General features: G+C 35.1%; 1 long non-coding RNA gene across 2 annotated transcripts; it reads right to left on the reverse strand.

Annotated features, from left to right (window-relative positions):
- Positions 1–4247: 4247 nt before the first annotated feature.
- Positions 4248–13461, reverse strand: LOC114306888 (uncharacterized). Of its 2 annotated transcripts, XR_014342615.1 has the most exons (5): positions 13082–13459; positions 12905–12951; positions 12725–12818; positions 6040–6413; positions 4248–4383 (listed from the first exon to the last, which is right to left on the reverse strand). It is a non-coding gene; the product is annotated as an uncharacterized LOC114306888 (long non-coding RNA). The 2 variants fall into 2 exon arrangements; XR_014342614.1 differs by lacking the exon at positions 4248–4383 and having other exon boundaries at positions 5693–6413; positions 13082–13461.
- Positions 13462–14836: the final 1375 nt, after the last annotated feature.

Genomic DNA, 14836 nt, shown 5'->3' on the forward strand with positions numbered 1-14836 from the left:
TTTTTGGTAATGGAACTCTGATGAATAGTAGAATGTGAATCTTTTATATATCAATGCATGTCTATATTGATGGGTTTACTGTTATTATTTTGAGGGCGTTACAAGTACGAAGATAATGAACGGGTGAGAAATGAAAGAGTTTGAAAAGGTGACTGTAAAAAGAAGAAAACAAAAAGAAAGAGAGAGAGAGAGAGAGAGAGAGAGGATGTGAGGGTATTTAAGTCTAAATACCAACAAGAAGTTGTGTTTTAAAAGACATTTATTAGGGAAATTCTATTTTCACACACCACATTATCTCTGTGTACATCCTTTCTCACTCCACACACTTAGCAATTTGATTTTTAGGTATTTATCTCAATCCACACACCCCACATTCCAAATATACCCATTTAATAAAAAAATGTGCGCACTCTCATCAGATTATATTAGACAAAATTCATAGACAACTCCAAGGCTCTGATAAGCCAAAATCAATACTGTCCTCCAAGATTCTTTCCACAACAACAAAAAAACAAAAAAAAAAAACAAAAACAATTTGATTAAAAAACACATATGGGTTTGTTCCAAAACACAGATTAAAAGTAAACACATTTCTCAGAAAACACAAATTAAAGGATTACCCATCTCACCTTAACACGATTCTGATAAAACCCAGTTTCTAGATCGATGAAGGGTTTCCTCAAAACCTCATGGAAACCAAATTTAACCCCAAATTAGGAAGATTCAAAGATGACCCATAACAGAAAACACCTTCCCCAGCAAACAACTTCAATGAAATTATGTAGTAGACACCAACAAATGATACACACTAACTAAAAAAAAAAACAGAAACACATAGTTTAATAAATACAGATTATGTGGACTCTTGTGGAGTTAGCAATTGAACCACCATCAATGAAGAAAAAACACGAAAAGCCATAAAACGAGTGTGTGCACACCCTCATCAAATTATGTGGGTGAGATGTGTATGGAGAAATTGTGAAATGTGTAGGTGACATGGTGGTGGGTGAGATGGTAATTTTATTAAAGGATAAAATTGTGATTCTGAAAAAATTTCATTAAGTGTGTGGAGTAAGGAAAGTTGGTGTGTGAAAATAGAATTTCCCCATTTATTACTTTTCTCAATTTTTATAATAGGGGGGTAATATATAAATTCTTAACAAATGCACTTCTTAACAAAAAGAGAAAAAAATAAATATATTACCTGAAACAAAGTTTTGGAACTTGCATTGCTTCTTACAGGAAACATGCTATTTTTCTTTATTGAACTCCCTTGTTTTTCAACTGAAAAGATAGGGTAAAGTGGTTCAATCTCGTAGAAAAATTCTCAAAGCAAAACTTTCAATATTTTGAAGCCACGTTAATATATGATGGAGAGAGGGAACGATAGCAAAAGAAAGTAGGACAAAAGAGGATAAAGAAGATTGAATGGGAAAAAGTATATTCCATGCCAAAAATGTTAGGTTGAGATGATAAGGTAAAAGCCCTAGATAAAAAAAAAAAAATCATGTTAGACTTCTTTTTGTGCACATATGGTGAATCGGGAGACATTTATTGGATATGTAGAAATGTCTTGCACCATTACGGTGAATATGTAATTCCATAGTATTTTATATTTTTGTTTTATTTATATATTATTTTTTATTATTTATGTAGTTTGTTAAATTCTTTTAATAGGTTTTTTGGAATAATTCTTTTAATAGGTTGAATCAGGTGAAAAGGAGGCAGATCAGGTAGCTATTGAGGATTTTCTGCGTTTAGTCCCAAAAACTATACCCTGACTACACCGTACATATTCTTTTAATAGGTGTAATTTCCGAGAATAAACACAAAAAATCCTCCATAGCTACTTGATCGACCTTCTTTTCACCTGGTTCAACCAAGTAAAATATTATTCTAAAAAAACCTATTAAAAGAATTTAACGTGCTATATAAATAATAAAAAAATAATATATAAATAAAAACAAAAATATAAAATACTATGACTTTACATATTCACCGTAATGGTGCAAGGCATTTCTACAGATCCAATAAATGCCTCCCGATTCACCAAAACTCCGACATTCCCATCTGCACAAAAAGAAGTTTAACATGAACTTTTTTATCTAGGACTTTTACCTTATCATCTCAACCTAACCTTTCAGCCATAGAATATACTTTTTCTCATTCAAGCTTCCTTCTCCTCTTTTGCCCTACTTTCTTTTGCTATACTTCCCTCCTTGCATTATATATTAACGTGGCTTCAAAATATTGAAAGTTTTACTTTGAGAATTTTTCTATGAGATTGAACCACTTTACCCTATCTTTCCAGTTGAAAAACAAGGGAACCCAATAAAGAAAAATAGCTGATTTCCTGTAAAAAAAAAATTATAATTATATTAATGAAAAATAGTATAATTCAATTTTTCCGTGAATACAACATTAACACTCACGAAAAAATTAAATTCGTGAAATGAAAGACTTTTATTAGCCTATCAAATATACAGGGTATAGTTTTCGAAAATAAAAGCAAAAAATCCTCCATAACTACTTGATCGGCCTCCTTTTCACCTGGTTCAACCTATTAAAAGAATTATTCCAAAAAAACCTATTAAAAAAATTTAGCATGCTACATAAATAATAAAAAATAATATATAAATAAAAACAAAAATACAAAATACTATGGCATTACATATTCACCGTAATGGTGCAAGGCATTTCTACAGATCCAATATATGACTCCCGATTCACCATAGCTCTGACATCCCCATGTGCACAAAAAATAAATCTGATCTTTTTTATCAGGGACTTTTACCTTATCATCCCAACTTAGCATTTTAGGCATCGAATATACTTTTTTCCATTTAGGCTTCCTTCCCCTCTTTTGCCCTACTTTTTTTGGCTATACTTCCCTCCCTCCATCATATATTAACGTGGCTTCAAAATATTTAGAGTTTTGCTTTGAAATTTTTTTTACAAGATTGAACCACTTTACCTTATCTTTCCAGTTAAAAAACAAGGTAGCCCAATAAAAAAAATAGCATGTTTCCTATAAAAAAAATTATAATTATATTAATAAAAAATAATAAATCACTAAACAAATGAAAATAAAGTATAATAGATAATATTATATTCTAACCTCATTAATTTAGCATTGTTCGGATGTTGCTTAAATTGGGTGTATAGCGTATAGAAATGGTCCAGTGCCGAAGGGTATTGAAGGGACTTTTCATTGGCTGTGCTCATGAATCCCTTTCCGGTGCAGATGAATAAATAGTTTAGCTGGGGACTAGGGCCTGTGATCCTTCTCTTAACGGTACAACAAAAATAACAAAAGAGCTCTCCTATCCTAAGCAAGCAGCGGAGTCGTAGACCATTGCTTTAATGAAAGACGGGGATGGGTTCCTTCTTATCCTAAGCTGTGAACTCATGGTCAAATTCCGAGGGAGGCTTTCCCTTCTTTAACCTTTCGAAACGAAAAAGGAAAATCTTAGACTGATTCACTTCCACTCCTATCCTTAATTGAGTAGGCAAACTCGCTTTCGCTTTGTGTAGATCACTTTCGAAAGAGCTTATTTGAAGGGGACAGCAAGCGGGCCTTACACGCTACTGCCTTATTCAGACAGAAGAGAAGAAGACCCCTTACTTAGTAGAGGGGATTGAAGACCTACTTCTTACATTCAAAAAACTAGGATCAACAACCCCTTCTAAGTAAAGGTTCCATGCAAATAGTTGATTAGATTCATAGGTACACCTTGAGAGAGCCCTCTTTTTCTTTTTGGTTGAAGAATTCTCCACTGTCCTTCTAGCTACCGATCTTCTATCTATGACTGAGCGGAAAGAAAGCTTGATCACAAATACGAATAAGCGGCCCGGTTCACTTGACCGTGAACCAGCCTATGTCCTCCCTTGTGAGCGCATTTTCCCCTATTAATTAATAAGTAAGAGGGTTAAAGGGTATCGAGTAAGGGTAGCCGCAATCTCCTCCTTTTATATAACTCTAAGCGGAGGACCTTCCCTCTTAGCTCTTAAGGAATTCTTAAACCTATCGACGTTGTTAACAAGCTAACCTAACTAATAGAATCTCTTTCCCAGGTAGCGAGAAGGAATAGGGAAGAAGCAGAGTGACTTTAATCGTGCTTGTAGCTCAAATTCTTAATCGTACCTCCATTCCTGACTTAGGCATGAGATAAGGGCCCTCTCTCCTAAAGATGTAGCCAGTTGGGAGTTATTAGCTAGGTAGTTTCTTTCCTTCGTATCCGCCTAGCTGAAGCTATAACAAAGCGCCCTATCATGTGTCTCAATTATTTAGTTCGCAGAATAGTCCGCTGATGAGAAGACAATCTGACAGAATACCTTCTTAGGGTATTGAAGGGACTTTTCATTGGCCGCGACTTCCCATCCCTGCACCGTAAACTTCCAATTAAAATAAAAGAACAAAATGAAGGCCCCTTGCTAGTGTACTCTTGTGTAGTCAACAGAAAGTAATTTTAATTTCCTATATATATATATATATATTTGTCAAATATATTATGAAAAAATAAGTACTATAATCATTATTTTTCAAGAATCATTTACGCTTCCTCACCATTTTTAGATCAATGAAACACAATTTCAACCATTTTTTTAGCTCATTCTTCTCTTTCAACGGTGGCGGCCACTACTATAAAATCATAAATAGATCACACTTTTTTTATGTGATGTATGTTATTTAATCACTATTTAAGTTTTGTCAAAGTGTGATATTTGGGAGTGTGATTAAAAATGATCTACGTTTTAAATGTGATTAATAACATTTAGATCACATCTTTTAAGTGTGATTAATAACATTTAGATCACATCTTTTAAATGTGAATAATAACTAATAAAATCTGTGATAATAAATGTTTAGATCACATCTTTAAGTGTGATTAATAGCATTTAGATCACATCTTTTAAGTGTGATTAATAACTAATAAAACTTGTGATAATAAACCTTTAGTTCACAGATTTTAAGTGATTAATATCTAATAAAACCTGTGATTAATAATAAGATAAGATCATACCGTTATATGCATTTCTTATCACAATTAATGCATGTGATAAAAAAAGATTCAACATATTTGAAAAATAATCAATATTATTTTTATATGTGCATTTGAAAGATGTAATACACACTATATACTATAATTTGAATCACAACCACATATTGAATGAAATAACATCATATATTTCATAAATGAAAATTAAATATATTCAAAAGTATATACAAAGGAATTAAATAAAAAGTTTTTAACTGTGCTTGCATAAATTAAAAATTGAAAAAACTTGAAAAACTAAGTTTTTAATTCTGACCATATTTTGCCTCCAAGAAATTTTTGACTTGAAAAAAGAAAACACAAGTTAATTTAGAAACTGTTAGAAGTATATGAATAAACTAACTATTTCTAGAGATTGTTCTAGTCTTACAAAAGATAAATCGGATCTTTTCTCATCACACCGACTCTTTATCACAAGTAATTCCAACCTTCAAGTCACTTTCTTTGATTTATCCCAAAAATAATAATAATAAAAATAAAATAATAATAAGAGGCCAAAAAAAAAAAGTTGAAATAACAATATAAAGAAAATCGTAATTTCAACTCTTAGGTTATCAAAAATACCAACTGAACTGGCAGCCAGTGAAGTCACCAACAACACTATAATAATCCAAAGACTACAAACAACAAAAGGCTTATGACAAGGACAGATATGCCATATACGAACCAATAGCATCAGCCAGTAGATTATGAAGCTGAAGTGCATATACAGCATAATATTTGAACTCAGACATAACTCAAAAGAATAGCAAAGATCAAAAAATTTACTGATACTAAGCATTTACATATGTGATCTAGTAAATGCACTCTTTCCAGCTTATACTAAAACACAAGTAACATTTCAAAAACAAAAAAAAAAAATGACAAGATAAAAAACTAAAAATTGTCAAGAATTACCTAGTGTAAATCACAATAAATTTCCCTGAAATACAAATATTTACACACCCCCCCAAAAAAAAAAGTGAAAGAAATTCAAGGTTACCTCCAAGGGATCTGAGGCTATAGGAATTTCATTAGAACCTCTTCCACATCATTGGATGCAACAATACTAGGGTAAGGATGGGGAGTCTGGTCATGGTTCCTCCTCTCATTAGCACCAAAAACATCACTATTACTATCTCGGAAAAGTTGTGAAGTTGTTTCCCGAGCAAATGTGGTCACAAGAGATAATTTCTCCAATAGTTGAATTGAAATATCTTGAGCAGGATCCTGAACTTAAGCCTGGCAGTTCCATCAAAAGTACCTACTTCAGTCCTCTCTTGATTTTCATATGAGGGGGGCCCACCATCTGAGATAGGTGAAGATGGCGCAGTTGCAACAGCAACAGCCCTAGGCAACTCCAAAGATGACAAAGTTCTGTCCAAGAAAACAAAACAAAACAAAACAAAACAAAACTACATAGTTCAAACAATCAAGAGAAGGCATTAAATATCATGATAAATGAATTTATTACTAACGTTCAAGGCAATGAAAAAACATCAAACAACAGTTCAAATAGAGAAACATGCAGTAAACAACTTCACCCGATCTCCTACTAGAATAAATGAAAAAAAGAAAAGACTGTTTTTGTAACTTTAACAGAAGCAAGAAATGCTGAAAGCAAGACAGCTCAATATTTGCATGTAAACAGGAAAAATGAACTTCAACCCACAAAGAAAAAAGGCACTATTTGCTTCAGATAAGCTGACCATGTGACAGGAATGACCCTTTGGTAATTATAATATATTTACAAATTTGGGTTAGTCAAAATAAATTTTAGCTTTCAATAAGTGATCCCAAGTTCATCCACAGCCCCAATCCTATAGAGTGACCCTAAAAAATGTTTTGAAACCTAAACCATTGGTTAGACCAAAAAAGGGACCTGGTCAAGGGTCCCTGGCTCCACACCGTCGGGTTCCACCAGAATTGTACCGTGCATCATAATTACCCTACAAATATATTAAAAATTACTTAAATAATAACATATGTATAAAGATACATTCATTTTTTTTTCTTTTATATTGATATATTGTTTTTTAAATAGTTAATTATACTTGTGCTTGAAAGAAAATAAAATGGATATAATAAATAATATATGTTAACCATGGTGATTTAGTGGTAAAGTGAACAAGTAATCATAAATGAGGTGTTGTGTTCGAGACCCATAATAGTGATTTTTGCAATGCCAGAACCAAGTACATTGGAAACTCTTAGGTTCGGTCGGTTTACTTAAACCGACACCAATTCATGCGGTTAGCCAGTTTAACTATAGGTTTTGCCGGTTGAATAAAAAGAAGCCAATTTTCAAATTAAAACGGGTTAGGGTTTATCCAAATCAGAACCTAGACCGATCAACAGGTCAACCGATCGACCTAGCCAGTTCAGTTTTAAAAGCATTTGCCTTGTAATATACCTTTCCTTATACTTGGTCTAGAATTATTATGACAACAGCCAACTCCAATATAACCTCAACTTGGACACACTGAAGAATTCGGATGATGGGTCCTTTGTCACGCCCCACTTTTTATTACTCGAAGTCATTACCAAATTCATTAACTTAATTCAATTTTAAGGATAACATGCGGAAATAAACTTATACATTCAATCCGTAGAAGTGATTAACAATACTCTCATTCGTATGCAAAGTAAATATTACATGAACATACTTAATAAATTGCCCTTGGGCTTACATCACTTAAGGTACAAGAAGAAGGGTGTAACCCTTTTACAACAATGGCATTCCGCCAACATAACTGAGGCCCCGTGGCCAGTAAATAAGTAGAACCAAATCTTGCAGCTCAACCTGCTTAACACCTGAAAAAAAATTCAACAACGTGGGATGAACATATAGTCCAGTAGGGAACTCAACATGATTCTCAACAATAACAACTTACAGATAGCTATGATCATGAACACTCATTCTCATACTAGAATAGTAATGTGACAGTTTATACAAAATATATATATATATGAACTTTTCTCGAAAACAACCGTTTCATTCAACGCTACAAGTGGTTTGTCTTTCCTTTTTCCTTTCATTAACCTCCATTCCCAATCTTTCATAACATTAACAAATACTTAGGAAGTAATCTCACTAAGCCCGATACCCTCTTCCATCTCCTATACATACTCAGATGTACCTTTTCAAACATGTTTATCTTAAAAACATTCGTTCTCCTCCACACTTTCCAAAAGACAAAAATGACATTTTGGTTCGTTTCCATTTCCATCATAACTATACATGCATATCTGTGTAAAAAAAATATAAATTTACAACCCACCAACATGTATACAATCAACCAATGGAGTAACTCGGTCCTCCGAACTGTAACCAATCAAATCCATGATATTTTCAGTTACAACGAAACAACAACAATCCCATTTCACTCTACTAGCTATGTGCGTAGTAAGCCAACAATACACCCCACTCAACAACATTAACAACAAGCCAGTTTACCAGGCGCTAGCTGGAGGGGTATGGTACCTTCGATTATTAGCGCAGTCAGTTCTCCAGGCGCTAGCTGGAAGGGTATGATACCTTTGATTCTAAGTGCGGTCAGTTCTCCAGGCGCTACTTGGAAGGGTATGATACCTTTGATTCTCAGCGCGGGGCACAACACCAACAATCACAGCACATCAAGGCATAACCAACATGTATAATGCATATACATAAACTATCAAGACACCAACAATGTGTTAAAGCATAAGAACACATGACCATCTCCTTCCGAGCAAATATACATATATATAATGTATCTAGCACTTCATCACATACGATGTTCAATTAATCAATGGCAAAATGCAAACCCGACAATTCTACACAACCGTGTCATCCTCCACCGATGACCAAGGACAAAACCTCTAGATGCATATAGTTAGTACATCTATTAAAAGACTCAAATATCATGAATCATAAACCCAACAACAATATTAACATGATAGTTAAAGATACAACTTCTACATGTGTGTTCAACACTCAAGATAAAACAATCTAATTCTCAAACTTATTTCGAAAACACTTCCCTCATTTTCACAAAAACGATTCCATTTCCTTTTTGTTATCACAAAACCAACTCCACTAATCTTGTTTCCATAAAATCAACTCCAAAGCCATGGTTAATCCTTTAGGTATTAACACCCTTACCACACTCATTTTGACAAAAGAGATTCACACACAATGGTCAACAAACCCCCATTATAATTTACCCAACCAAAATATAATTTAGGGCTTTTCTTCTATTAACTACAACATGCTAATTTATATTCTAATTAGCCAAGACAACAATCAATGAAGCCAAAACCATTCTCCACACAACCAACCCTAGGTTTATTTCATGATTTTCAAACAAATCCAACATGATACAATTTTCATGCAATACAAAAATTACCACATGTCTATCTATAGACGGAGTATTGAAAAAGAACAAGGAGAATCCCTACCTCAAATGGAGAACTCAAATGGAGAAGATGACCCGAAATCAAAGTGCTCCAAATCCCAAATTTCTTGGATCACAACGAAGCCCTCGACGATCAACACACTTCTTACAAAGGCCCAAGGTGAGGAAAACACTCTAGCTAGATCAATCCTAAGAGAGAAGTTAGGTTTTAGAGTGAGGTGCTCTCCAATGGCTTTTTCGGAAAAGTAAGAGAGAGAAAGGAAATCAAAAAGTGATTCAAAAAGCTGAATCTCGGTGTGTTATACAGGTCAACCCGCTCGAGCGTCGAACTCCCCGCTCGAGCGTCACTCACAGATTCCCGCTCGAGCGCCAAAACCCCCGCTCGAGCGGCGGATACCACCATCCAGAAGTTTTGCAGAACAGGTCCCCGCTCGAGCGTCAAACCTCACGCTCGAGCGTCCAACACTACAGAGGAAGTACAGGGAAGGTGATTTTCCCGCTCGAGCGCCGAAACCCCCGCTCGAGCGGAGAGGCCAAAAACTGGGCAAAGATTCTAAGTTTTAAAACATCACCAACTTATTCCCAACAAGTCCAACACAACCCAAAACTCTAAGATAAAGAGTAAGGGATAGAAAAGAGGATAAGACAACAACAAATCTACGGAACCAAGTTCGGATTACAGTTAAACAATAACAGGGAATACCGGGATCGCTATAACCTCCCCCCCTTAAAGAATTTCGTCCTCGAAATTAAGGATACGCCAAAACACAAGGCCAACTGATCACACAACACCAACATCTGAGTACTAGGAAAGAAACTACTCTCACTACAAACCTTTAATCCACTCTTACCAAGGAAGAGACTAGCCGAGGGAACACGTTCCAAATGACAACACTGTAGGCATAAAAGCCACAACAAAATCAACCCTACTGAAACAGTTTACTCACATCTGACCAGCGCTTCAAGCTAAGTCACTATGCAACAACACGACCCAAACAACTTTTTTAGTAAATAATAAGAAAACATTTTCTTGCTCAAGAGACATTTCTCAAAGATAGCCAAATTTTCAATGCTGACATTCCGAAATAAACTTTGCATTTTCCATGCGAAACTCAAAAACTTTGTATACATTTTTCACCAACACGGTGTTATCTAATACACAGTCATCCACCATTTATTTGCCAAAAATCATTCATTTGAAATTCCTCAAAACCCTTGAATTAAATCAATTTCTCAACAACGCCCTTAGGTGGCCCAAATACTAGGAAAAGTTTTATTTTCCATTTCTTTCCAAAATAACACTATCAACAACCATCATGCACACGGTGATACCACAACCAACACAGAACATAACATTTCTATAATGATAGTTAATAGAAATAACAACAGCACTATCAACAGATAAGTATAAAAACTATATCACACTTTCAAAGATAAGCATATGATCAACACACTTCTTACAAAGGCCCAAGGTGAGGAAAACACTCTAGCTAGATCAATCCTAAGAGAAAAGTTAGGTTTTAGAGTGAGGTGCTCTCCAATGGCTTTTTCGGAAAAGTAAGAGAGAGAAAGGAAATCAAAAAGTGATTCAAAAAGCTGAATCTCGGTGTGTTATACAGGTCGACCCGCTCGAGCGTCGAACTCCCCGCTCGAGCGTCACTCACAGATTCCCGCTCGAACGCCAAAACCCCTGCTCGAGCGACAGATACCACCATCCAGAAGTTTTGCAGAACAGGTCCCCGCTCGAGCGTCAAACCTCACGCTCGAGCGTCCAACACTACAGAGGAAGTACAGGGAAGATGATTTTCCCGCTCGAGCGCCGAAACCCCCGCTCGTGCGGTGAGGCCAAAAACTGGGCAAAGATTCTAAGTTTTAAAACATCACCAACTTATTCCCAACAAGTCCAACACAACCCAAAACTCTAAGATAAAGAGTAAGGGATAGAAAAGAGGATAAGACAACAACAAATCTACGGAACCAAGTCTGGATTACAGTTAAACAATAACAGGGAATACCGGGATCGCTATATCCTTGGTTATGCTACAGATTGTACAATAATTGATTTGTCATCAGCTTATCATGTCAATTGCATAAAGAAGCAAAAGACAAGAAAAATGATTTAGGTAATTCAGTTCGCAACAAGAGTTCCATATTGTGTAGTAAAATGATTCACACTCCCTTTTTTTTGTCTTTTAGCCTCTCACAGGGATAGTGTGAGGCAGAACAATTGTATATTAAAGATTATTTATCCTTAAAAATTGCTGAACAAAGCAAGGGACATTGCCCACACACAAGATAGATCTTTCTTTATCACAATAAGGCCAAGTTTGGCATCTACTAAATAATACAAAAAGTCACTATTCTATTTAAGTCACATCATCTTATTTAAATCACATCACCTCTCTAACACATCACATCAAACCCAACCCAAACCCAACCCATAGAAGCCAATAAGTCAAGAAGTACACTTTTTTAGAACATCCCAAACCAACCCTAAATTCAAGTTTAAAATCACAAACAAATTTCTTAATTTCTGGACAATTAACAAACCAGTGTGAACACTCAAAGAATTTGAAATCTCATAACTCAAAAACCAACATACAGATAAAAGAAATGCCACCCAAAGCTTTACCACCAGTTACTTTGGATGTGTTTCCATTATCAAAATTTTGTGAACTGAAATTAAAATGTCTCCATCTAAAATTTCACAGCTAAATTTAGCTAAGTTTGGGCAGTTGTATTAACCTGATGCTCTTATTTTCTCTTGATGGTTTCTCATTTATTTAAAACTAAAAACAATGAGATGGCTGCCTTTGCAAAGAGAGCAAAAGTAAAGACCTTTCACCCCTAAATATCAAGCTCCTAACCAAATAAGCTTGAGCTCAACGCTTTAGCCCTGCCCATTCTCCTGCCTCTATTGCCGAGAATTCAAATTGATGATTTTGAGAAGTCTTAAAAGTAAAGGAATATATTCATATTAGTACAGGAATAGCATGTTGTTTGGACAGGACATTTTCCTTGAACCCATGGCTGTAGATTAAATTGAATATTCCCCATTGTGCTAATATCCAACCTAAACAGAAAACCTTATTCTGAAAGCACCCAAACCTAATACTCAATTAGTTCTTATTGTTCTTCCACAAAATTTTCATCATCTTATTTTACATTCAAACCTTATTCTCATTCTTCTTAGAGTTTTAAGGAAGCTCTACAGAATTTAAATTAACACATCATCAATTTGAAAAACTTGCTAGTTCAAAATAAAAACTCTAAGAAATAACAAGTACCCACTTGACAACTCTTGTGAATTTCAGCAAAAAAGAATTGACCGACTCGCCTGAGTGACATCATCGGCAATGTTGAGGCCTTCAATGTCAGTTTGGGGCTTCACAGACACAGTTAACTAATGAACATTAAAGAACAAAAAATCTTCAGTAGAATTTGAAATCAACAAGAAGGAAAAAATTAAACCTGGATTTGAGATAAGAGAGGTGTATATTGATCCCATCTTTTCATTTCTGAGGGGAAAAAAATGGAAAATATAAACAAAAAAAGAAATCAGAATCTTGAATTCATTGAGAGGAAAGTGAAGAAAATAAAGAAAGTGAAAAACAGAGGCGTAGAGAATGAGAGGAGAGTGGGGTGTACCTCAAGGCTAAAGCAGGTGCAGAGCTCTGATCAGAGAAGATTGCCTGATCTTTCTCATCGCAATCAGCCCGTTCGAGATCGCCATTCTGACGAGTCCGGCGGTAGTCCTTTGTAGGGTTAGGGTTTTGGAACCGACGGCGAGAGTGGAGGAGACGAAGTAGACGACCGGTGAAGATCAGTGAAGATAGGTGAAGAGAAAGAGGGCGGCGAAGGAGGAGGAGGTGGTGGCGGCGGCAGTGGTGTCGCCGGTGGTGCCACCAGAGGAGACGACCAAGGAGGCGGGAGAGATAAGAGAGAGAGAGAGAGAGAGAGAGAGAGAGAGAGAGAGAGTGAGAGGAAGTGAGGGGTTAGGGTTTAGACTCTGTAATATATATAAGCTTGGGGTGGTTTTGTATAAACATATACATTATACTTATTTATTTAAAATGTGTGATTAAAATAAGTATGATTAAAAATTTATTTTAATAAAAGTGAGATATTTTTAATTTTTTTTAAGTGATTTTTAATCACATGTTAATTAGCTGTGTGATTGCAAAAAAATTATATATATATATATATATACAATCACATTTAATTGAAAAGTGACATAAAAAAATAAATATTACCACACTTAATCAAATCAAGTGTGATTAAAATATCAATCTAATTTTTTTATTATACTTCCAATAAAAGTGAGATATTTTCATTAGGCAAAGTGTGATCCTTAACTATTTTTATAGTAATGTTGCCATACAATAATTATGACAAGGGCAACAACCGGAGCCTTAGATTTTTCTTCTTTTCGCACAACTGTGGAAAAATTTACTGGCATGTGTTTTTAATTTCATGATCACATTTAATGAGCTTTAAACTAGTTTTTGTGGGTTTTATTTAGTTTTAAAACATGATCAAATCTATGTGCTAAAATTTACACTAGTTTTGTAACGCCGTCGAAATAATAACAATAAACCCATCAATATAGACATGCATTGATATATAAAAGTTCCACTTTCTTCTATTCATCAGAGTTCCATTACCAAAAGGTATTACATGTTAACAACAAAAGCAAATGCCCTACGGGCGTACAACTTTCCAAGTTAACACTTGGTTACAAAAGAGAGTGGTAACTCAATTACATATTAAGCCCTTGGCTTGAATTTACATGTAATACATCAAGAAATAAGACAACAAAAGTGTGTCCGCCTCTAGCCTCCCAAGCTATGTCCTTGGAATTGGCATGCTACTTGTACCTGAAAATGATGTTCCCATATAGGGTGAGCCACAGCCCAGCAGAGATATACTAAACCAACTATGAACAATGACTAAAAGATTAGCAATTAATAGATGGCCAACACTGATACATCCACATATATCACGTCACAATTTCATAACATACGAGTCTATGTCACTTTTCATTCTCCATCTTTATTTAATAGATAAGCATATTAGCTATATCAACACATCAACAGATAAACATATTACGCATCAACAGATAAGCATATGAGTGGTATCCACATCAACAGATAAACATATTACGCATCAACAGATAAGCATATGAGCTGTATCTACACTTCACTAGACAAGCATATGAGCTGTATCTACACTTCTCAAAGATAAGCCTATGAGCTGTATCTTCACTTCTCCAGACAAGCATATGAGCTGTATCTACGGAGTTCATCCCCCATCTCCTCCCAACACTATCCGGTTTAGAGGTACGTCCCCCATCTTCCCCTAAACCGCGGAGTACATCTCCCATCTCCTCCTCTACACACAATG

The sequence above is a fragment of the Camellia sinensis genome, chromosome 10 (genome assembly GCF_055761805.1).
Source record: "Camellia sinensis isolate YWXY chromosome 10, ASM5576180v1, whole genome shotgun sequence".
Lineage (NCBI taxonomy): Eukaryota > Viridiplantae > Streptophyta > Magnoliopsida > Ericales > Theaceae > Camellia > Camellia sinensis.